Source organism: Podarcis melisellensis (assembly GCF_964234715.1).
Source record: "Podarcis melisellensis genome assembly, chromosome: 7".
Taxonomy (NCBI): domain Eukaryota; kingdom Metazoa; phylum Chordata; class Lepidosauria; order Squamata; family Lacertidae; genus Podarcis; species Podarcis melisellensis.
This window is the reverse complement of record NC_138539.1, coordinates 46,667,398-46,690,014: the sequence shown is the minus strand read 5'-3', so window position 1 is coordinate 46,690,014 and position 22,617 is coordinate 46,667,398. Positions and strand designations below refer to the sequence as shown.

Genomic DNA, 22,617 nt, shown 5'->3' with positions numbered 1-22,617 from the left:
TCAAGCCCCTTCGCCACAACAAGGCAGTGATCCATGAACAATGCCTCTAACATATCCAGTGGGTGGAAATGGGCCACAATTTTAATTTCCCACATGTCTCTGAGCAGTGCTATATTGGGGGCATTGTAGAAAATTAAAACGCTGGCTTGCAGACCCAGACACCTGATGTAGAGGAACCAGGGTGGGCATCAGCAGGAGTGGACCCTGCTGGGGCACTGGTTATTCATTGGTTCATTATTGACCTGGCCTTCATCAAAGAAGGTGATGTTATATCAAATATAACATCAAGCTATTGAAGCGAAGTATAAGGCAATTCCAATAAAAGCTTTAAAATCTATTAGTGGTCCAATTCATTGCCAACCCACATCATTCAAAGCCTGGCTAAAGAGCTAAGTTTTTAGCTTGTGCTGTAAACTAACCAGGGTTGGTGCCAGCTGGATCTCAAGAGGGAGGACAATCTCAGTGGTGACTTAGAAGGCCCTTTTTTCAGTTGCAGAGATACAAACCTCGTTCAATCGTGGACTAGTAAGTAGGGCATCCACAGCAGATCTTAATGCCTTAGCAGGATGATACACCCTGAAAGACTTCTGCAGGTAGCTGGCACCAGTTTTTGATGCCAAGTCTGCCTTGCTTCTCCAAGTCTAACTCCCATTTTAGTTAGCTTCTTATTTCTTAATTCCATGACTTCTTGATGCTTTTCTTGTGACTCTTCCTGTACCATTTATTTTTCAAACAGGTACTGTATCTTCTTCCTAGATTATCTACTGCTTTCCTTCAGCTACCCTTAGGGTGTCATACCTCCAGGGGCGCCGACTTATAAAAAATATTGGGGGGGCCCATACCGGGGTCCTGCCCTGGGAAGTTTTCTAAATTTTAGATGAAAATTAGTGAGTTTTAAAGTTTTTTAAAAGTATTTTAGAGTCATTGATCAACATTAGAACCCCGAAAACTCGACTCTCTATAACTCCACACTCCGGGAAACTCGACAAGCCTGAAACACTTTTTGGCTTTGAAAAAAGAAACAAAACATAAACACGCACGGTATTTTCGTAAAAAGCTAATTTAATTTACAGTAACAATTATGCTTATAGACTATTACAGAGCAGTGAATATATAGCTCTGAAAAGACTGAAATGATATTTAAATAAATCCTAAACTATCATTAAAAGAATAAAACATAAAATATTGCTGTCGCACGGTAATAGCACTTTGATTAATAAGTGAAATAGCTAATTTAAGCTTACTTTGAATAAGGCTGAGGGTTCATTAAATAAAAATAATATCTCAAAGTTAATGCTTTAATACAGTTAATAAAGTTAATACAGTATGCCTAATACTGTATGTAAATACTGTAATACTGTATGTAAATAACGGGCTTTAATTGGGTCTTACACCCTAAAAATATTTAAGTATTTGAAAATAACTAATACAGTACTATTGTAATATAGAAATACAGTACTAAACTAGTACTAATATTTTGAAACTGAAAATTTAACATTCTGTATGTATTTAATTCTCTATTTTATAAAGATTTTTAATATCTGACAGTGAGTTTGGAGTAGCCCAATGCAAAAATCCTGAGGATCCATGTGGATCCATGCTTTGTAACCACGTTTTTGCACCACTGTGACCCTAGGCAACAGTGGGTGCGTGATTTTTTTGGTGCAAGATGTAGCCATGGACATGCTATGTGATCTGATGGTGAATTTGGGGTGACCCAATGCAAAAATCCTGAGGATCCATGTGGATCCGTGCTTTGTAACCACGTTTTTGCACCACTGTGACCCTAGGCAACAGTGGGTGCGTGATTTTTTTGGTGCAAGATGTAGCCATGAACATGCTATGTGATCTGATGGTGAATTTGGGGTGACCCAATGCAAAAATCCTGAGGATCCATGCTTTGTAACCACGTTTTTGCACCATTGCAGCCCCAAGCAACAGTGGGTGCGTGATTTTTTTGGTGCAGGCTGTAGCCATGGACATGCTATGTTATCTGATGGTGAATTTGGGGTGACCCGATGCAAAAATCCTGAGGATCCATGTGGATCCGTGCTTTGTCACCACGTTTTAAATGGGGAGGGAAGGAAAAACACAGAAGGAACAAGAAGCACAAGAGGGGTGTGCGGAGAAGCAGCTGGCTAAGAATGCAGGCGAGGAGTTTAACGGGGTGGGGGGGAGGAAAGGAAGGCAAAAGTCCCCCCCCCAAGCCAGCCCTCTCTCTCTCTCTCTCCCACCTGGAGCCTGCACGCAGTGTGACTAGGAAAGAATTAGAAGGAAGGACTCGATCCTTTCCTTAACCCTCTGCTTGCCAGGAGGGCAGGGGATTCCCTGCTCTTTGTTGAGTTTGAGCAAACGCAGCAACAGAAGCGGGTGGGCAGTAAGACCCTGAGGCAGAATGCAGGAAAGCCCCTGCGCTCCAGCGAGTCAGCTCCAGGGACCACACATTCGCTCAATAACATGCACAGAGCGAAATTTACGGTAATAAATTTTGTTAAATTATTGGGGGGGCGGAGCCCCCCAAACGAATTTTTGAGGGGGCTCGGGCCCCCTCAGGCCCCATGGAGTCGGCGCCTATGCATACCTCCGAGATCCCATTTTCCATAACCTTCCTAAATCTTAATCTCCACGCCTACCAGGCATTCTACCCCTCATCTTGTAATCTTCACACAAACTTCATTCTGATGTCCTTCTATTGCTAATGTCTAACAAGGCAGCAAGGAGAATATTCATAAAGAGGATATTGTGGTCTTTGAGTTCAAAACATATGCTTTCAAAATCTTAACACCTGGAAATTAAAATACTGAGCACTAAAATACAGTAGATTTGTACTTCTTTGCCAATTGTCTCTTCGTTCCAGGACCTTGATTGTTATCTCCAGTCATATTTTCAAGTTGGAACTTTCCACTGAGGTAGAGGCTCCCCTTCATTTTCTGTGCCTTCTTTTCTTGTAACTGAAACTAATGAGGTAACTTCTCATTAAGGTAGGTAGAAAAGTATAAATCAACCTATATGACAAATAGAATTTGAATCTCCACTGCTATTTGGGTCCCTTCCCGTCGAGATTAAGGCCTCATCATGGGCCTGAAACTGCCTTGGTCGCACTGGTTGATGATCTCCGGCGAGCTAGGGACAAAGGTGAGAGCTGTTTCCTAGTTTTGCTGGATCTCTCAGCAGCTTTTGATACCATTGACCATAACAACCTTCTGGAGCGTCAAGAGGGGTGGGAGTTGGGGGCACTGTTATACAGTGGTTTTGCTCCTTCCTCCTGGACCGTGTTCAGAAAGTGGTGGTGGGAGATGAGTGTTCAGACCCCTGGGCTCTCACTTGTGCGGTGCCTCATGGTTCTGTCCTCTCCCCCATGCTTTTCAACATCTACATGCAACCGCTGGGAGAGATCTTCAGGGGGTTTAGGCTGGGTGTTCATCAGTTTGTGGATGATACCCAGCTCTACCTCTCTTTCAAATCAGAACCAGTGAAGGTGGTGAAGGTCCTGTGTGAGTGTCTGGAGGCGGTTGGAGGATGGATGGCTACTAACAGATTGAGGTTGAATCCTAACAAGACAGAAGTACTGTTTTTGCAGGGCAGGTGTGGAGGACTCCCTGGTCCTGAATGGCCCTGAATGGACCAGGTGCGCAGCCTGGGAGTCATTTTGGACTCACAGCTGTCCATGGAGGCGCAGGGCAGAGTGGTGCATGCTCTAGTTATCTCTCGCTTGCATTACTACAATGTGCTCTATGTGGGGCTACCTTTGAAGGTGACCTGGAAGCTACAACTAATCCAAAATGCGGCATCTAGACTGGTAACTGGGAGCAGCCTCCGAGGCCACATAACACTGGTCTTGAAAGAGCTACATTGGCTCCCAGTACGTTTCCGAGCACAATTCAAAGTGTTGGTGCTGACCTTTAAAGCCCTAAACCATGGGTAGGCAAACTAAGGCCTGGGGGCCGGATACGGCCCAAACGCCTTCTAAATCAAGCCCGCAGATGGTCCAGGAATCAGCATGTTTTTACTTGAGTAGAATGTGCCCTTTTATTTAAAATGCGTCTCTGGGTTATTTGTGGAGCATAGGAATTCATCCCCCCCCCAAAAAAAAAGTAGTCCAGCCCCTCACAATGTCTGAGGGACAGTGGCCTGGCCCCCTGCTGAAAAAGTTTGCTGACCCCTGCCCTTAACGGCCTCAGTCCAGTATACCCGAAGGAGCGTCTCCATCCCCATCGTTCTGCCCAGACACTGAGGTCCAGCGCCGAGGGCCTTCTGGTGCTTCCCTCACTACGAGAAGCCAAGTTACAGGGAACCAGGCAGAGGGCCTTCTCGGTAGTGGCACCCGCCCTGTGGAACGCCCTCCCATCAGATGTCAAAGAGAAAAGCAACTTCTTGACTTTTAGAAGACATATGAAGGCAGCCCTGTTTAGGGAAGCTTTTAATGTTTAACAGACTATTGTATCTTAATATTTTGTTGGAAGCTGCCCAGAGTGGCTTGGGGAAACCCAGCCAGATAGGTGGGGTATAAATAATAATAAATTATTATTATTATTATTAATATTATCATCATCATCATCATCATTACTTTGTAGGTGTGCTTTGGGGTTTGGTCGAATTGCAATAAGTTCAAATATGAAATATTCCACACATATGCAAAATATAAACTTTCCCTGATATATATGCTGATCCAAATCGAGTGATTTACATTAGGGTCCACTTTGTTCTTTTGAAAGAAGAAACTGTGTCCTCTGTCACAGTGAAGAAGCTAATAATGTGATTCATTTTTCAATGAAGGTTAATGACTGCTTCATAATTTTTATTTGGAAAGGAAAGGAAACTTGGGTCAGACTTTAAGCACATTTTGAACCACTAAAGTTCTTTGTACTCTTTATTAAAACTAATAGCATTTCCCGCCCATGTATAAAGCAAAGGCAGCATGGCAGCCAAGAGCACCCAAAATATCTTAAAATGGCCTTTAGAAATAAATGCAAATTATTTTGGCTTTTTTTTCTCCAAAGGAAGATAGGTCACTTTTTCAGAAGCACAGCTTTTGAGAAGAGATCTACTTTGATACAAGCATGTGGTGGGACTGAAAGGAAAATTAGATTTTTTTGCATTTATTTTAAATCTGTTATCTGATTATTTTTACAGCAACCAAATTTAATCTAATCCTAGACCTTTTTTCATGTATTTTTAGTGGCAAGTGAGTGGAGCAACGGGAAGCAGGCCCCATTTCAGTACCTGGGACCGCATGGTTGGCAATGCACACAGTTGAAGATGCTCAATTTATTATTTGTACTTTAAACGTATATTTTCCTTTTCTACACCAAAATGGTCTTATTCTCAAGTAAAAAAATACGACAACAGAAGCAATCCTCTTTTTATTCCTGTAGTCATTAGGTGCTATGATTTAATTTAGCTGAAAATGCAAAAGTGCACATCTATTTATTTTTTATCGTGGTTGGAAAATGCTTTTGGAGTTGTTGTTTTTTTGCTCTAACATATTAGGAATGGAAATACTTGTAAAGTGTGAAATTTGGGCAGGGGAAGAGAAGAAAAATCATAATGGTGTGTGTGATGGTTATATGGGGTTGCTCGTGCGTAAATTGCCGCCACTCCTGGCTAGGTAGCCTGGTTAAACCTTTCCTGGCTGGACAGCCCTTCACTTCGTGGCTGTTCAGTCGCTAGCAGAATCCGTCAGTGGGCGTTTCTTGAACTTCTTCCAGCAAAGATGTTCTTTGACGCCAAGTCTACGCCTACTTTCCCTGCGCGGAAGTCTTCTGCGCAGGGTGGGTGTGGGTAGCGGAGGACCTGTGCTCTCCCCGCTGGTCTCCAGCGAAGAGTCCTGCAGCCCCCTCTCCGATTCCCCCATCCGCCCCCCTTTATCCCTGGTGTTACGCTGATTTCCTTCCCCAGCTGATGAGTCCCCTCTCTCCCTGCTTGGCCCTTCTCCGGCATCGCTTGGGAGCCCTGCCTCCACTTCTGGCTCCGATGTCAGTTCCCTGACAGTGTGTTTCTCAGCTGAAGTAATACAAATGGCTACTAAAGCCCACCTTCCATCAAAGTCCAGGATCCAAGGCTACCTAGCTGCACCAATGACTGGGTGCTGTCACCATATTGCATCTGTGCTTTGCCAGCTAGATTTCCTCCTAATCCATTTCCATGCCCAGCTTAAAAGGGCTGGTTTCAGCCTTTAAAGCTCTAACCTGCTTGGGACCAGTCTATCTGAAAGACTGCTTTCACATTTATGTAGCCAACCAAACATTAAAGCTCTCTTTGGCTTCAGGCTTCAGATGCCTTGCCAAATGCCTCTGCCAGGAAGCGCTTTTTTAGTAGTGGCACTCCAGTTATGGAACATACTTTTCATGGAGACTTGCCTGCCTCTGTCTTTGTAGTACAGTGGTACCTCGGGTTAAGTACTTAATTCATTCCGGAGGTCCGTTCTTAACCTGAAACTGTACTTAACCTGAAGCACCACTTTAGCTAATGGGGCCTCCTGCTGCCGCCGCACAGCCGGAGCACGATTTCTGTTCTCATCCTGAAGCAAAGTTCTTAACCTGAAGCACTATTTCTGGGTTAGCAGAGGCTGTAACCTGAAGCGTATGTAACCTGAAGCATATGTAACCCGAGGTACCACTGTATTTGTGGTGCCAGGTTAAGACCTTTCTGTGCACTCAATCCCTTAAAATAACTTTAGCAGCCTAGGCCTCTGTTTCTTTTATACAGTGGTACCTCGGGTTACGAACTTACTTTATTCCAGAGGTCCGTTTTTAACCCGAAACTGTCCTTAACATGAGGTGTGCTTTCGCTAACGGGGCCTCCTGCTGCCAGCGCGCTGCAGGCACACGATTTCTGTTCTCATCCTGTGGCAAAGTTCTCAACCTTAGGTACTACTTCCAGGTTAGCGGAGTTTGTAACCTGAAGTGTTTGTAACCCAAGGTGTTTGTTACCCAAGGTACCACTGTATGTGCTTTTTTAAAGGGAGCGTGTTGAGTTTATTGTGTTGTGTTTATGTGCCCCCCCTTTAATGGTTTTAGGTTTTACTTTGTATTTCAGTTATTTAAAATTATTTATTGTAACTTTTTTATCAGGTGGCATGCAAATGTCATAAATAAATTTATAATACCAAGTGATATTTATTTATTTAAAGGCATTATAATACATTTAACATTTCACAAATAAGTGTGTACAGACTCTAGACAATGCTGCATATCATTCAAAACAAAAACACAACCTAAAAATTTCATGTTCATTTTATGTGTAGACTAGATTGACCAGATTTGCTATTACCTCATCTGAAATGCAATGCACTTCCATTAGAAATAGAACAAAGACAAGGCTTCTGGCTGAGGCCAATGGTCATCTGGTTCAGCATCCTATTTTCACAGCAGCTGACCAGATGCCTGTGGGAAGCCTGCAAACAAAAGGACTCTGCACACCTATGATGCTCTGCCGCTGGTTTTCAGAGGCGTAATGGCTCTGACAATGGAGGTGGAATATAGTCTTTGTGGCTAGTAGCCATTGATAGTCATATTCCCCAGGAATCGTTCAACCTCTTGTTGAAGCCTCCTGAGGGAGTGAGTTACATAGTTTAGCTATGCTAGGTGAGAGGTAAGCGTGTACTTAACTCTTCTGTTGAAATGAGTTAATGTGCTCCAAATTGCCATCCTGTTGACAGTTACTTAGAACTAAACACTTGATATCAGCAGGGCTTACTTCTGAGTAGATGTGCATTATGATTGTGCTCCACATTTGTCTGAGTGGTGTCTTTTATTCCCATTCATAATCCCATTATTATCACTAAATCTAAAGAATTCACGATCATGTTTGTATTCAAGACTTTCTGAAGGCTGTGCTTTTTCCGCTGTTTTAGATTCATCTTGTGCTGGAGAACATTCTTCGGTTCAAAGAATTGAGAAGATTATTTTAAACCCATTGGAACAGAAGTCAGTGTATTGACCTCTACAGATTGCTACAAATGGCAGGTTTGTGCTGTTTTGATGTTTTAAAAAAATCATTGGATTTCAGCCTGTTGCAGGTTGTTCATTTAGCTGTATGATTTAAAATGAAGAACATTTGGCTAATTAGAAGGCAGCTGTTCACTTAAGGAAATGACTCATAGAGGGATATTTATGGTACATAACTATTTTTCAAGCCTGTAGAAAGTCCAAAAGAAAAACGAAGAGTGGAGCAGATGTTTTGTTGCAGCACTCAGAATTATGTTACTGGAAAGTGAATTCTGGGTCCCACTTATTTTGACTATCTTATCTTTCAAAACATAATAAAAAGCAGGAAAATATCAATCATTAAAATGGCGTGTTTGGGATGTCCTTCACTTTCTTCATGGTTCTGTATTTTATGTAGCTCATCATCTCATAATTTCAAGTAATAAAATTTTATTATGCATCACACTGCTAATGTTTAGAAACATTGTGGTTTTGTCTCCTTAGTGGAGACAATTCTGGTTTTAGTTCTTCTCAATTCCCTGCCCCCATGTTTCTTTAAAACATGTGGTATTAAAAAAAAGATACATATTTTAAATATATACTTGCCCTGATCTAACTGGATGAGTGTGTTGAAGCATCTCCTCTTGGAATGAGAACTCTCTATGGAAATGGATGCTATCCATGTAATGGCTGGCTGAATCTAGAACCTCAGTGGATTTGGATCCACAAATGCAGCCTGATCAAGGAGCTTTCATCACTGACTATGTCATTTCCTTGTTCTGGGATATTGGCAATTGAATCTAGGCATGTGTCCACTATGAATGGAGGGATGGTTTGAGAAGCATTCATGGGAGTTAACTCACTCTCCATTAGTTCAAGTCATTGAATTCATCCCCTAGGTTTTCTTTAACCATAGCCATTGAATGCTCGTGCAGTGAAATGACTAAGATAATAAGCAATGAGCTGGGATGTACCTGATTAAGATTGGAACATTGATATGAATTCATTGGGAGGCCTTACGCTGTTTCATACGTTACCTCAATAGTGTGGGGGTTACTGTGACCTTGGCTTCTCCATTCACCCCAGCCCTACTGCTGTTCTTGTAACAGCTGAAGGATAAGAGTATGTGTGTGTGGTTGACATAGTTACTTGCCATGTGCGTTTCACCAGTTTCAGGGTTGTTCTGAAAACAAGCAGGATGATGACTGCTGCTATTAGGTACCCACTCTCCAATGATTATGGGTAAATACTTGTTAATAAAATAGTGCAATAGTAAGCCGGTAAGAGGGTAGTACAGTATAGAAAATATTGTGTTGCTTTTCCTGGATTCTTGAGCACTGAGCTTTATATACTTGAAACTATGAGACAATAAGACCAAGGGCGAAGATGGAAATTTAATTACTTTTGTTGTCTTTTTCTGACTCACTTCTGCAAAGCCATATGTTGTAAATAGTGGCTGCTAATTTAAGACTTGTAAGACCATTGAAGTGCTATCTTCTGCAAAGTAGCACTCTAGACTATTTGACTACTGAGCAGTTCCATTTAATTTTGTCATATTCGTATGTAAGGATAATGCTTTTATATGTTTTTGAAATTGTGAACAATTCTATTTATATGTAAGCTTTAAAAATGTAGAAGCATACAGAAAGCACCCCATACAATTTCCTTTTTATCTGACGTATCCCACTTGTCCTATTCAAGGAAACATAGTAAATGTAATGATGGGGAGAATCAGAAAAGAGTAACATGAAATGGAAGGGGTGGAACCCCCCACCCCAGAAAAAGCCCACATCCTGCCAGTGAAGTATCACAGAACTGTAACTTGCTGTTTAAGACAGTATAGAAGCTCCAACACTTTGACCCTGTCTTGAGACAGGCCTTCTCCAGGGGGCTGTGAGGGATATATACCCAGTGTCTAAGCCAAATCCAATCTACATCTGGAATCAATAAAGTTGTGACCAGTTTCAAAACCCCAAACCCCTTGTTCAGTTTGTTCCCTTCTTGGCTCAGGCCTCGCTCCCTGCAGGGATAGGTCACTGCAAGTAGGTCCACAGTGGGCACCATAACTTTCAGCCTAATGTTGGTAAAGGCCTGTGAGACCTATTCTTTGAGATTGTTTCTCTGCACCTGACTGCCTGAAGTTTCCACTGTCAGCTGAGGGATTTCTCTTTCCTGCTGCCTATCCAGATGGGCTAGTGGCACAGTATAAGCTTACTTCCATTCCAGGCTGTCCTTGGCCAAGGGGAGGGAACTAGGCCATATCGTATTGCCTCCTGTCCCTGCCTACATTCAGCTTAGAGCTCCAAAGTGGTAAGCAAGAAGGACCAGGGCAATGCTAGTCATTGCATATTGACCTTGTGAGACCTGCCCATTTGCTCACCTTGCACTGACATGTTATGCAGTGAATGGCCAGGGACAAGAGGGTGAGTGCTTCCAGATCACGGTATAATGACTTGGCAGAGCCAAAATTCACAACATAAGCAAATGGTTCTATTACCAAGGTTTCAATATCATAATGTGAAGAGGTGTTGCCACATCACAATGCCACTAGGTTCCATAATTTCTCAATCTGCCCAAGTTAGGAGACAGGCTGTGAAGTCTTTCTTTCCAGCCTAATTGGTTGGCTTACCGTTATGCTCAGTTCCAAAAGTGATTATCTTCTTGCTATGAGTTTATGAGTATTGGCGTAACTTTTGTATTCCTGTTAGGGATGCTGCAAGAATTTGAGCAGAAAGAATAACAAAAGTGAGCACCTCTGATTGAAAGCTTGTGAGCAGGGTAGAGGTGCAAACAGGGTTGTGCTCGCTTCCAACCTTTCAAGCACTGTCACCACTTCCTCCTTTCCTGTCCCCAGGGACCCTGGGGCAAAGCAGAGGAAGGTGGTGCCAGAAGTCACTTCACTGTACTGCCAGAGATAGGATGCCACCCAAAGTGGCTGGGGCAATTCAGTCAAATGGGCAGGGTACAAATAAAATAACAACAACAATAGCCAGTGCTGGCACCCTCACTGGAAACTGACACAATTTACATGATTTATTTTGCCAGGGAAAATGGCTCATCGTGGGCTGGACAGCATCCTCTGCCTTCCATTTTCATTCTCTCATCCAAGTGCATTTAGGATCTTTAGGGACAAAAGAAAGGGGAGATGGTAATGACAGTGAAAGTTTTTGAGCACCATTGAACTTTCTGTGTGTTCAGATTGAACACTCACAAAAAGCTTTGGGTGCAAGCTGCAGGATGCTCATGCATCCCTTGTTCATGTTTGTGTCTCTCCATCTGATTTTTAGGAGTCCTGAATGCATCCCTCTTTTAGTAGAAGAAAATGCTACTTCGTAAGCTGTATTGAAACATGAGCTGTATGTTGCTGTGAATTATTCTGCATAAATTAATTAGTTCATTAGCCTTGAAACATGTATAGCTTTTGTGTGAAGGGGTGCCTTTCTTCAAGACAGAGGGTTAGGCCTTTAAGGACTCTAGTCCTGGAAACGGGGAAAGAACCTAGGTGATATGGACTGGAGACAGACTTGCAAGAACTTGGTTCACTTCCAGTCCTCGTTAGAGCAAGTCGCCCACTCAGAACTCTCCATGGTGCTGCAACAACTGAGCTGCCTTGCTGCAGGCTCCTCCGTGTAACAAGAGTAAAAGATAAGAACAAGGGGTGAGGAGCCATTTGCAACCCAATGGTTGTGTTCCGTCGTGAAGAACCTCCCTGAGGCCATAGGACAGTAATGTGTGTGGCCAGGGGCAAAAGTGAATGGAGGCAATGGGTGCATCTATTTTCTGGGTATCGTAGGTTATTTTTCCAGCCATGAAAAAGGCAAAAGTTTGTACACCTCTTTCTGTCCAGTTAAGCAAGAGGCATCATCAAAGTCCAAGGACATGTTCCAGTTAGGCTACAGCACTTGAAGATGAGTGTAGAGCAGGACCAATGTGAGAGGGTGTGGCCTGCCTTGGTACAGACCCTGGGCCTTGGGTTCTCCAACCCTGATAGCATAGATTGTGTACTTAGGTCCACAGAAGCTAAAACATATCCAGTGCTCTGATTATCTCAAATTGATTCCTTCCCCTGCCCCCTCCCACAGAAGCATAGAAGTATATTCACTGAGTTAGCAAAAGAGAGTGTTTTATGGCAGAGATCACAAATCACTCTAAATTATTAATGAAAATATATTGGATTTTGAACTGTGGCACCTCCAAGTCAGAGCCTGACAGTGTAAGTGTTTTGTCATTATGTAACCATTTGTTTAAAGTAAAATTCATCTTCTGATTCCCTCAGTACTATCTTCTGTGGGAGGCATGATGCTCACTATCCAAGTATGCAATTGACGTTATAGCTGCTATTTCTGTTGGCAACAGAATTTGTGCCTGGCCCGGCAAAATCAGAAAGGAGAAAAACATTGATGTAGGCTTCAAAAGGAACTATTTGGAAGACTGGAACTATTGATCTTGATTTCACAGATCATGTAAAATATGTTCACTGTAATTTACTGTGCTAATTTTGAATCTGTGCAAAAACCCAGATAACTGGGTATAGCATGACCTTATTAGGATTTGATTGAGAAAGTCAGAAGGTGGTTAACTGATGGCAACTGTTAACTATAAATGCTCTGGAATGTGCTGCACATAAATTAAAGTATTAATGAATCAGATACACCTCTTTTTCAGGGGTTTCCTATTTGGACAAATAACTAGAAGCAGAACTTCAGAATGAGGGAGAATACATTTTTATCAAAAAAATTGAAACATAAGAATATGCAATACATGCTAGTCTTCCAATTTCATTTATGAAATGGGGGAAGGGGGAGGGAATCATATTTTGGTGTATATAAACATAATGAATAATGTGATTCTGGTGTGCAACATTAGTGTGGCCAGCTTACAAGGGCAACTCTGCTTTCTGATAATCCTGTGGAATTCAATGTAATCTGCTGTTCATGGAACTTTCAGTGAAAAAAATCTAGTTGGTATATGTACCATACTTTTCCATCTATAAGAAGCCCCCATGGATAAGATGCCCCCTAATTTTGAGTACTCAATATTAAGAAAATGGGGGGAGATTGTCCAGAAAGGGGGGAATGGAAAAAAAGCTCACCCAAATTCCAAATGCTTGTGATCAAACACAATGCAGAAGCCTCCTATCCTATTTCCGATCAACACTAGCCGCCACCAATCACACACTCAATTGCCACAGCAGAGCCCAATCACAAGTGGACATTCTCACAGCAGCAACCAATCACAAGTGGACATTGCAGCAGCAGCCTATCACTCGCAATAACATCAGTGACAATCTACTACTCAAATCATTTCCACCATCCACCCCTCTGCACTACCCATGTATAAGACGACTCCAATTTTTAAGTGTTGGTTTCGGGGCGGGGGGGAACCGACTTATACACGGAAAAGTACAGTACAGTGGTACCTTGGGTTACAGATGCTTCAGGTTACAGACACTTCAGGTTACAGACTCCGCTAACCCAGAAATAGTACCTCGGGTTAAGAACTTTGCTCAGGATGGGAACAGAAATTGTGCGGCTACAGCAAGAGGCCCCATTAACTAAAGTGGGACCTCAGGTTAAGAACAGTTTCAGGTTAAGAACGGACCTCCAGAACGAATTAACCCAAGGTACTTAACCTGAGGTACCACTGTATGTCCCTGTATGCAGGGAAATCATGAATGAACAGAATGCCTTGTCTGGAAATCTGGTTACATGAATTGGCATAAGACCAAGTCTCTCCAAGCATATGAGTTCTATGTATACTTTTAAACATTGTTTTCATTTTATTTTTTTACATACCTAGGTGTTCTATTTCACACCAAATTGTATCATCTTATTTAACTGGAATAACATCAACAGAATTTGATGTCTTAGGCAATGTCTGCAAACCAATCTTTTCCTCCGTTGTATTAAAATCACTCTTAGCTTTGCATGCATGAGTGATTTCTTTTTATCCTTTTCTTTTTTCAATTTATTGTCATAAAACTACTCACGCCCCACTCCCAATATCATATGAACATGTGAAACTGAGTCAGAGGATTGGACCTGCTAACCAAATATTTTTAAGGCAGCAGCTGTCAAGGTCTGAAGCAGAAGTCTGTCCCAGCCTTGCTTCACATCCTTGTCTAAGGGAATATATTTGGAGTCTGAAAGTATTGATTAAATCAGGCATTAGAGGGCAATATAGTCACACAAGTGAAAACTGCCTTTCTGAACATCTCCCACTGTGGCACATGCCACATTGCTATAGCACACCCACAGTCCAAAGTGTAATGGCTGCTCTGACTAATTGCAGTAGTTTTTAATAAACTTGGCACAGTCACAAACAACTGAGAAGGCTCCTTTGTTAAGACCCTGGCAGCACTGCTCAAAGAAGCTTTTCTGGCTTGTGGGGAAAATGCAGATTATATTTGTGGCTTCTGCATCCTAAATTTATAATTCACAATTTCTTGCCTGAAATAGAATTTGAATAATATTTTGAGGAAAGGGTGATCATTTATAAGTGAGTTACTGTGCACTGAGACAGATCTATTCTGAACCTCAGCCATCTTCATTTTATAAACTTCTTCTTTATGCTCTGTGTTCAGGCAAACATTTGGACCTGGGCAAAACAACATTTGGAAAATTCTAGCGCTGAAGCCCACAAATTGGTACATTGAGCCACATTGCCTTTAGGGCAATTTTGTGTCTCGATAATATCTTTATGCCAAGGCAAAATTATGATGATGATGATGATGAAATGACTGGAAAGGCCTAGTGCTGTGATGTTTTGTTTTGTTTTGTTTCTGCTTCTGCTGCTTCTTGTTCTCTATTTTTTAAATAGATCTTTTTATATGATTTTAATTCTATTAGCTTTTAATTACTTTTTAATGATTATCTTTGCTATCTTTTTAGCTTTTCCAATTTATCTGTAAGCCGCCTTGAGTCCCTGTCTGGGGAAAAGGCGGGATGTAAATATAAATATCAGCATCAGCATCGGCTTGCTTTGATTCTCTCCCTCTGCTACAAGCTGATGTGATGGCTGTTGCTAGGTATCAGCTGATGGAGAGAGGACTCTGATGGAACTGGCATCTTGGTACAGCTGATGGAGGCTCCACTTCCCTCAGGGCCATCTTACCCATAAGCGCTAGGGGTGCGGGGCACCCAGGTGCTGGGCTCTCAGGGGCACCAGGCCGAGAGTTCAGGGCCTGAGAGTTGAGTCCGGGGAAGAGCCCACCCATCAGTCGGAGCGCTGCGGTGGGCTCTTCTGCTGCGGACGGCTCTGCGCAGTGAGTTGTGGGGCAACCAAGCCAGCGAGACGCTGAGGCGGCTGGCCAGCCCCACCCTCCTGCGCGCCTGGGACTGGACAACCGGGAGGGGCACTGGGTGGATCTTTGCACCCTAGTGCTGCATATGCTTAAGACAGCCCTGACTTACCTGACATTGACCAATATGAGCCTGCTCTTTCTGTATTCCTTCATACCTTTGTCTATTCTTTTTTAAAAAAATAAATAAATTACTAATTAATTGAAATAGATTCCATCCCATCAATTAAATACATTTTGATCGGTTCAATGGAGAACTGAAATAAAGAGTCCCCTTGTGGATGATTGGGTGGTTATGAAAGAATAATTTACCTAGTGGTGATTTGCCATACAGTGCGTGCAACCACTTGGGAAGGTTTCATCTGCATTGTTCCGTCAAGTAGTGACAAAAATGCTACCATACACCAGCACCTCATATGAAATCTGGGGAAGCAAAGGTGTGGGGAACTTTAATGGGGGAAATATAGCTGGTCAGCTCAGCAGGAAGTTGTTTGCATGCTCTAGAAGTTTCCACTTGGAAAATTATTGCTGATACTCACTTCTGAAACAGTTTATCAGAAGGAGGCAACATCTACAAGAGTGACAGTTTTCATATGGGGAGATTAGGGAGATCAGTTTCTCATGAATATATTGGGACTTAAAGGTCTAGGCAAGCTGTCTGCAGAGTCAAAGCTTCTTTAGCCTTGCTTATCTGGAAATGCATCACCTGCTTATCCGAAAGTGCTGAAAAGCATTTGTATGGCTGTGCCCTTTGGGACCTTCATGCTACATTAAGTGGCCAAGATACAATTCCCTAGTTTGGGTTGCTCAGTCTTTTTGGTGGATGTTTTGCTCATATTTCTCTATTCATTTTAAATGTGATTCAAAGTGAGCTGTTATATTTACCCAAGGTATAAGGAATGTTCATAGGCACCCTATTATAATATTGGAACTGCAATTAAGCATACCAGTTTGACAAACGTAAATCAGTACCATAGCAAATATTGAGATTGTAATTCAATTTTGTGTGTACCTGACTATGATTATGCATTCATTTGCTTTCATAAAAATCACTGAGCTTACTGTGTTCTAAATTTAGAAGCCAGAATCAATTGAATTGTGTTTGAACAACAGGGAGTAAGGAAGAGTAGATTTCTTTGCAGTGTCTTTCTTTCCAAAGTTTTACTTCTGTTCCTGTGGCATCATCATCACACACACACACACACACACACACACGTCACCTTGGCAACATGCCAGTTCTCCTCTCTGTGTCCACTCCTCAGAGCTAGACATTAATGGCTCAGTGCCTGCTTCTCCATTGTTCCTTAAAGGCTCTGCGCTTAGCCAGACTGACCAGGCTGGTTTGCATAAGATAACCCAGAAATTTCCTGTCTGCCACAGCTTGTATTTCCCTTCATATCCCAAATATTATCTAAATACTACCATTTGTTAATTTCTACCAGGCTCTGGTACCCTAGATCTATAACAATATTGAGGACCATCAGTATTATATACAGTTGTCAAGCATTGGCTAATGATTCCTGTTGTGTGCATGCTTGATGACAAACCTACTTTGAGTCTGTGGGACGAACCATGGACTTTTTTGGGGGGAGGGGTTGGTTGAAGCTATGCAGCCCTGCCTTGTTTGCCTTCAATAAAATGCTATGGATCTGCTTGCAGCCCAATGGGAATTAAAATAATGCAGATGCCAAAACTAATATCAGTCTCCTCCCTGCTGAATTCCAGCTGTGTCCCCCTTCCTTGCTTGGGGTTTCTCAGTTTTGTTGTGCTATAAAGTGCTTAATGCTTCTCCCTTGGGAAAACATCATCTTTTATTCATCTGTTGCCTCGAGAGGCTGTTTTGCTTGCCTCCTTTAAAGTATAATGCAGCCTGCAATTCTTCATCAAGAGAGCAAAGGTTTATAAAATATGAGGCTGCTCATTAGAATGATTTAGAAATTGCATATATGGCTCTAAACATTTTCTGCAATTTGTTTCCACCCCAAAGATTCTTACTCAAGTTGTCTTTGCACATTATAACAGCTTCGTGCAAAAATTAAGAAAGGTAATTTTCAACTGCTTTAATCAGTTTGCCTGTTTTTCTTCCTCATTCACTTTGCCCCCAAGTGACTTTATGTGTGTCACTTTTTTATCACGGGTTAGGAAAGTTCTTGTGTTGCATGTCATATAATACTGTTATATTGCTGTATTTTTCAATGGGAACAAAATAGAGATTCACAGTGTGTTGACATGTTGACAATTCAAGGAGGTAAAAGTATGCTATAGAATCATGAGGAGGAGGTAGTAGGCTTCCTGAAGAAATATAGCAAAAGAACATTTTGTGGCATTTGCCACTAGTATAATAATAATAATAATAATAATAATAATAATAATAATAATAATAATAATAATAATAATAATTTATTATATACATTTCCCCAGCCACTCTGGGTGGCTTCCAACAAAAGATTAGAAATACATTAAAACATCAGCTGTTAAAAACTTCCTTAAACAGGGCTGCCTTAAGATGTCTTCTAAACTTCAGGTAGTTGTTTATTTCTTTGACATCTGATGGGAGGGCGTTCCACAGGGCGGGTGCCACTACCGAGAAGGCCCTCTGCCTGGTTCCCTGTAACTTAACTTCTTGTTGTGAAGGAACCACTAGAAGGCCTTTGGCGCTGGATCTCAGTGTCCGGGCAGAATGATGGGGTGGAGACGCTCCTTCAGGTATACTGGGCTGAGGCCGTTTAGGGCTTTAAAGGTCAGCACCTACACTTTGAATTGTGCTCAGAAACGTACTGGGAGCCAATGTAGGTCTTTCAGAACCAGTGTTATGTGGTCTCAGCAGGCACTCCCCGTCACCAGTCTAGCTGCCGCATTCTGGCTTAGTTGTAGTTTCCAGGTCACCTTCAAAGGTAGCCCCACGTAGAGTGTGTTGCAGTAATCCAAGCAAGAGATAACCAGAGCATGCACTACTCTGGCGAGACAGTCAGTACTCGAGCATAAGAATATAAGACCATGCCTGCTGGATCAGACTAACCTAGTCCAGCATTCTGTTCTCACTGTGGCCAGCCAGATGTCTATGGGAAGCCCACTAACAGGACATGGGCACAGCAGCACTCTCCTGCTTGCAGTCCGCAGCTCTAGTATTCAGAAGCATATTGCCTCTGATCCTAGAGGTAATACAGCCATCATAAGTAATAACCATTGATCATGCCGCAGTTGTAAGCATTTGCACAGATGCATTTGTCTGCATTAAGAAGTAACAATGACAGTAAAGCATCACAGGTCATATAATATACTTACAATATTTGTGTGGCATTGGGTATTGTGAAGGAGTGGGGTGGAAAAATACATTATGCTGGTGGGCTAGATACTGTGTTTGTTCCATTGCTTCATGCTGTCCAGTATAATTTGCGTTACCTGGCTTGAAGACGTTTTATGTTGCATTTAAAAATAAGAACCAAGTAGTCTTCCACAGATGTGAAAAACTGTTTCAACTACAGGACTTTGACTGTTCTTTTCCTATAACATTTTCCCCTTAGGGATTAGGAGTACAGTGAGTGACTGGTCTCAAGTATATTGTTTCTAGCTTTTGATGTATTGTGTGAAGTTTAGTGTGTGTTTGTGAAAGGGCAGTTACATCTCTTGGATGTAACTGCTTATGGTACACATAGGTCATGGTAGTTGTTAAGGTATGTCTGCAAGTAACTGCAGCTGCTGCTCTGACTAAAATGGGTGAATTTTCCTCCTACTTGCTGCAGATTAACCAGGAAATTATCTGAGATCATCCCCAAAACTGGATCATTTCCCAGACCAATTTAACACACATCTCAAAATGTATTTATTTTAAAAAGAGCCCTTCTTGTTTAGGCAAGTTGAAGAGTCCCTGCACAAGGAGATCATTTGCAACTACTCACGTTCACCACAGACAGCTATTCAAAGCACCCCTGGGGGGGCTTGTATAGCACTATAGAGTTGGAAGGGATCCTGAGGATCATCTAGTCCAACCACCTGCAATGCTGGAATATGCAGCTGGTTCCATACAGGGATCGAACCTGCAACCTTGGCGTTATCAGACCATGTTCTAACCAACTGAGCTATCCAGGCTCATAGAAGGCAATCAATAAATAATAACATCAATATTAGTAATAATAATAATGAAAACAGCAAACAACAATAGTATGATGTGACCAGATCACTATAAGTTGGTCCTTTGCTGCTGAAGAAAGTATTTTTAATAAATTTTTAATACTTTGCCCCATCTCCCTGATACACATTCTTCATCTCAGTTTGTGTCTCCATTATACATGGTTGTAGCTGCATGGTATTGCAGTCTCATGAGCTGCAAATGGAAAGCACTTGAACATTCCTTTACCACTTTCCCTAAATTTTCTAAATTAGTGCAGAACCTCCAAAAACAAACACAGAATTCATTACATGTTGGAATCAGGCAAGCTGTTTAATTTCAGAAGATTCTTGAAGAAAGGAAGCAAACAAAATAGGCAAACTTACAGGTTGTAAACTCCTCAAAACCTTCACTATTCCTCCCTGAGACCTGCATCAGACACACCGGCAGCTATCTTTATATCTTGTTGCTGATTGTGCATCTCTGCGGCTTTGCCACACTCTTTCTGGCCCTCCCAATCCTCTCTTAGAGCAGAGCACTAAGCTCTCAAAGTGCCTGGGACATTGGTATATTATTTTTTGCAACTGTGGGCTTTATTTGCATTCCTCGCTTTCATTCACTATTACGTAGGCTGCATTACATTGACTTGAATGTAAATTTAAGTTAAAGGGTGCAGATGGTTCCCCGTGACTTAATGTAGTGTTATGTAATTGTTTAATTCTACATGGCTGAATGTAATAAATATTGTTTAAAAAGTATTGAGTTTTAGAATGGAAGGAGGGGCTTTCATGGGATGAAGAAAATGCCAAGCTCATGTGGCATCCCTGATCTCGTGTCCATAGTTCGGAAATGGGGCAAAATTAACTGCATTCAAATGTTAATTGTTTGTGCGATTTTATGTACACTGTGCTATTTTTAACCTGTTGTTAGCCACTCTGAGCCCGGCTTTGGCCAGGGAGGGTGGGATACAAATAAAAAATTATTATTATTACTACTACTACTACTACTACTACTATTCTACTAATCATCCCTAATCATCCCTTTGCCTGTGCACCTTGGCTCTTCTCATTTCGTAAGCCAGTAAACAAACCAGCAGAAGTATTCCATTAACTTTTAATTTCCCATTTTTTCCAAGAAAAGAAGTCATGGTTAATAGCTTTAGAGCAAGCCAAGAGGATATAAAAAGCAGCTTCAAACTATAGTTAATGAAAGATGTCTTGTTTGTTTTCTAGCTCATGCAAAGTTAAATGCAAATGGGCTTGGTCACGATTTGATCATCCAAACACACCTATCAAGTGTGTGTTAGCTGAGTAGTCAAATGTGGTGCCCTATTGGGACTGTAACTTCCATCATCCCTGACCATTGGCCATGCTGGCTGGGGCTAATAGAAGCTGGAGTCCACAACAGTTGGAGGACATTGCATTGGCTCCCCCTGTTCTAGTGTAATTAGGCAGACCATCCATATTTAAACTAGAACATGTTGTTTCAAATGATATAAAACCATACAGATCTGGAGGGGGTGCTGTTAGTTTTCTCCTGTGTTTCAGAAAGCAAATTGCATTAAAGTTGGGCATTCTCCCCCAGCAGAAACTTAGCAGGTTTCCTAACCTCCAGCCATCTCTTGGACTCTTTTTTTTTGTGCTGACAGGCCTATTTAGGGGTTTAAACTTTTTAAGATAAGGCAGTCATTTTTGTGATCAGTATTGTTTTTAATGGCATTTTATCTCTTTTGTAATTTTGTAAATATTGTATAGGACCCTGAGTTTTTCTGTATGAGGTGCGGTCTATAAATAGTTTTATTTTTAAAAAATCATTCCAGATCAGTTCAGCTGAAACTCATTCTGTGATATTTGAAAGAGTCACTGCAGAGACGTTAAAAAAAGAAAGAGGGATGACTGTGGTGAGATACAGATGTCATGGTGACATCTTTAGCTTCCATTTCAAAATTATGTTCTTTAGATTTTTGTGCTCTATTTTAAACTGCGACACTTTTGATAACAATTGTGGGGGGTCAGAATTTGCCATGTAAAGTAAGCACTGGGGGAAAGACATCTCCTTCCGTCTATTCCAGATCCTGCAAAATGCTCTGCCTTGCTTCATTTCAGCATTGATGAGGTTTTTTGGTATTGAACAGGCACTGATCACAGTATGAAATTTTGTGTGGGTTTCACATGGTTTTATGCTGATGAAATACAGTCATACCTCATGTTACGCTTGCTTCAAGTTGCGCATTTTTAGGTTGCATCCCACGGCGACCCAGAAATACTGGAAAGGGTTGCTTCCAGGTTTCGCCGCATGTGCAGACACGCAAAATGACATCACGCGCATGCACAGAAGCGGCGAATCGTGACCCATGTACGCGCAGATGCAGGTTGCATTCTTTTCAGGTTGCGAACAGGCTCCGGAACGGATCCCGTTCGCAACCAGAGGTACCACTGTACTGACATTCACACCCTTTATCCATTTGTGTCCAAATAGAGACACCCTGGATGCGCATCAGTAAGTATGAATGCTTAAAATCTTGCCAGTTTTTATTTTATTATATTTTGAAGGGTTTTTCAATACCTAGTAAACCTGATTTCTTTCAGCATCTGTGACAAATGCAGTGGGATCCCTTTGTGTACTTCTGTCATTCCGTTGTTATCCGCTCCATTTTTGTCTTGCTTCTCCTAGACACTTTGTTTCCTGTAAATAAATCCCTACTGAAACCTTATCTTGCAACATCTTCTGTATTGTTTGCTGTTGCTAAACCTCCCCCACCACAAGCTTGCTACAACTTCATCAGTTTGGCAGTGCTGTTTTTCTAGAAAAAGAGGTGCCAGAACTCACCATGAATGCCACCCTTGTTCTCTTATAATGGCAATGGAGCCCAGCAGAGAGGTGTCAGAACTGAGTTCCGGCAGAAAAAAGCCCTGCCCTTACTCTTAGCTTTAGGCCTTTCCTCCTTGCATTGTATTTAGCATATATACTGTAATATCTAGTAAAAATAATAGCAGAATTTACAGTTAAAAAGTACATTTTTCTCATGGCCCTCTTTTCATAAGTGTCCACAGAGAAGAAGAAAAAAGATAAATAGACTTTTCTTAGCCACTGATAAAGATCTTGCATTATAAACCTATTATCACCGATAAAGCTATCAATCCCTGGCTGCAGTCCTGCACCCACTTACTTGGGAGGAAGTAGGACTCTGCAATACTTACTTTCAAATGCATGTAGTGTTGTTTTCCACAGGTAAAACAATATATTTTTTATGAACCATCCATGCTACAGCCAGCTATTCA

At 41.8% G+C, this 22,617-nt stretch overlaps 1 protein-coding gene across 9 annotated transcripts in view; it reads left to right on the top strand.

Annotated features, from left to right (window-relative positions):
* DLGAP1 (DLG associated protein 1) overlaps positions 1 to 22,617 on the top strand; it is a 282,912-nt gene that overhangs the window by 141,721 nt on the left and 118,574 nt on the right. For all 9 annotated transcript variants that reach the window (XM_081918049.1, XM_081918042.1, XM_081918041.1 and 6 more), the window contains one exon: positions 7,856 to 7,967. The gene's annotated coding sequence lies outside the window, so the exon portion shown is untranslated. The remainder of the gene's footprint in view (positions 1 to 7,855; positions 7,968 to 22,617) is intronic.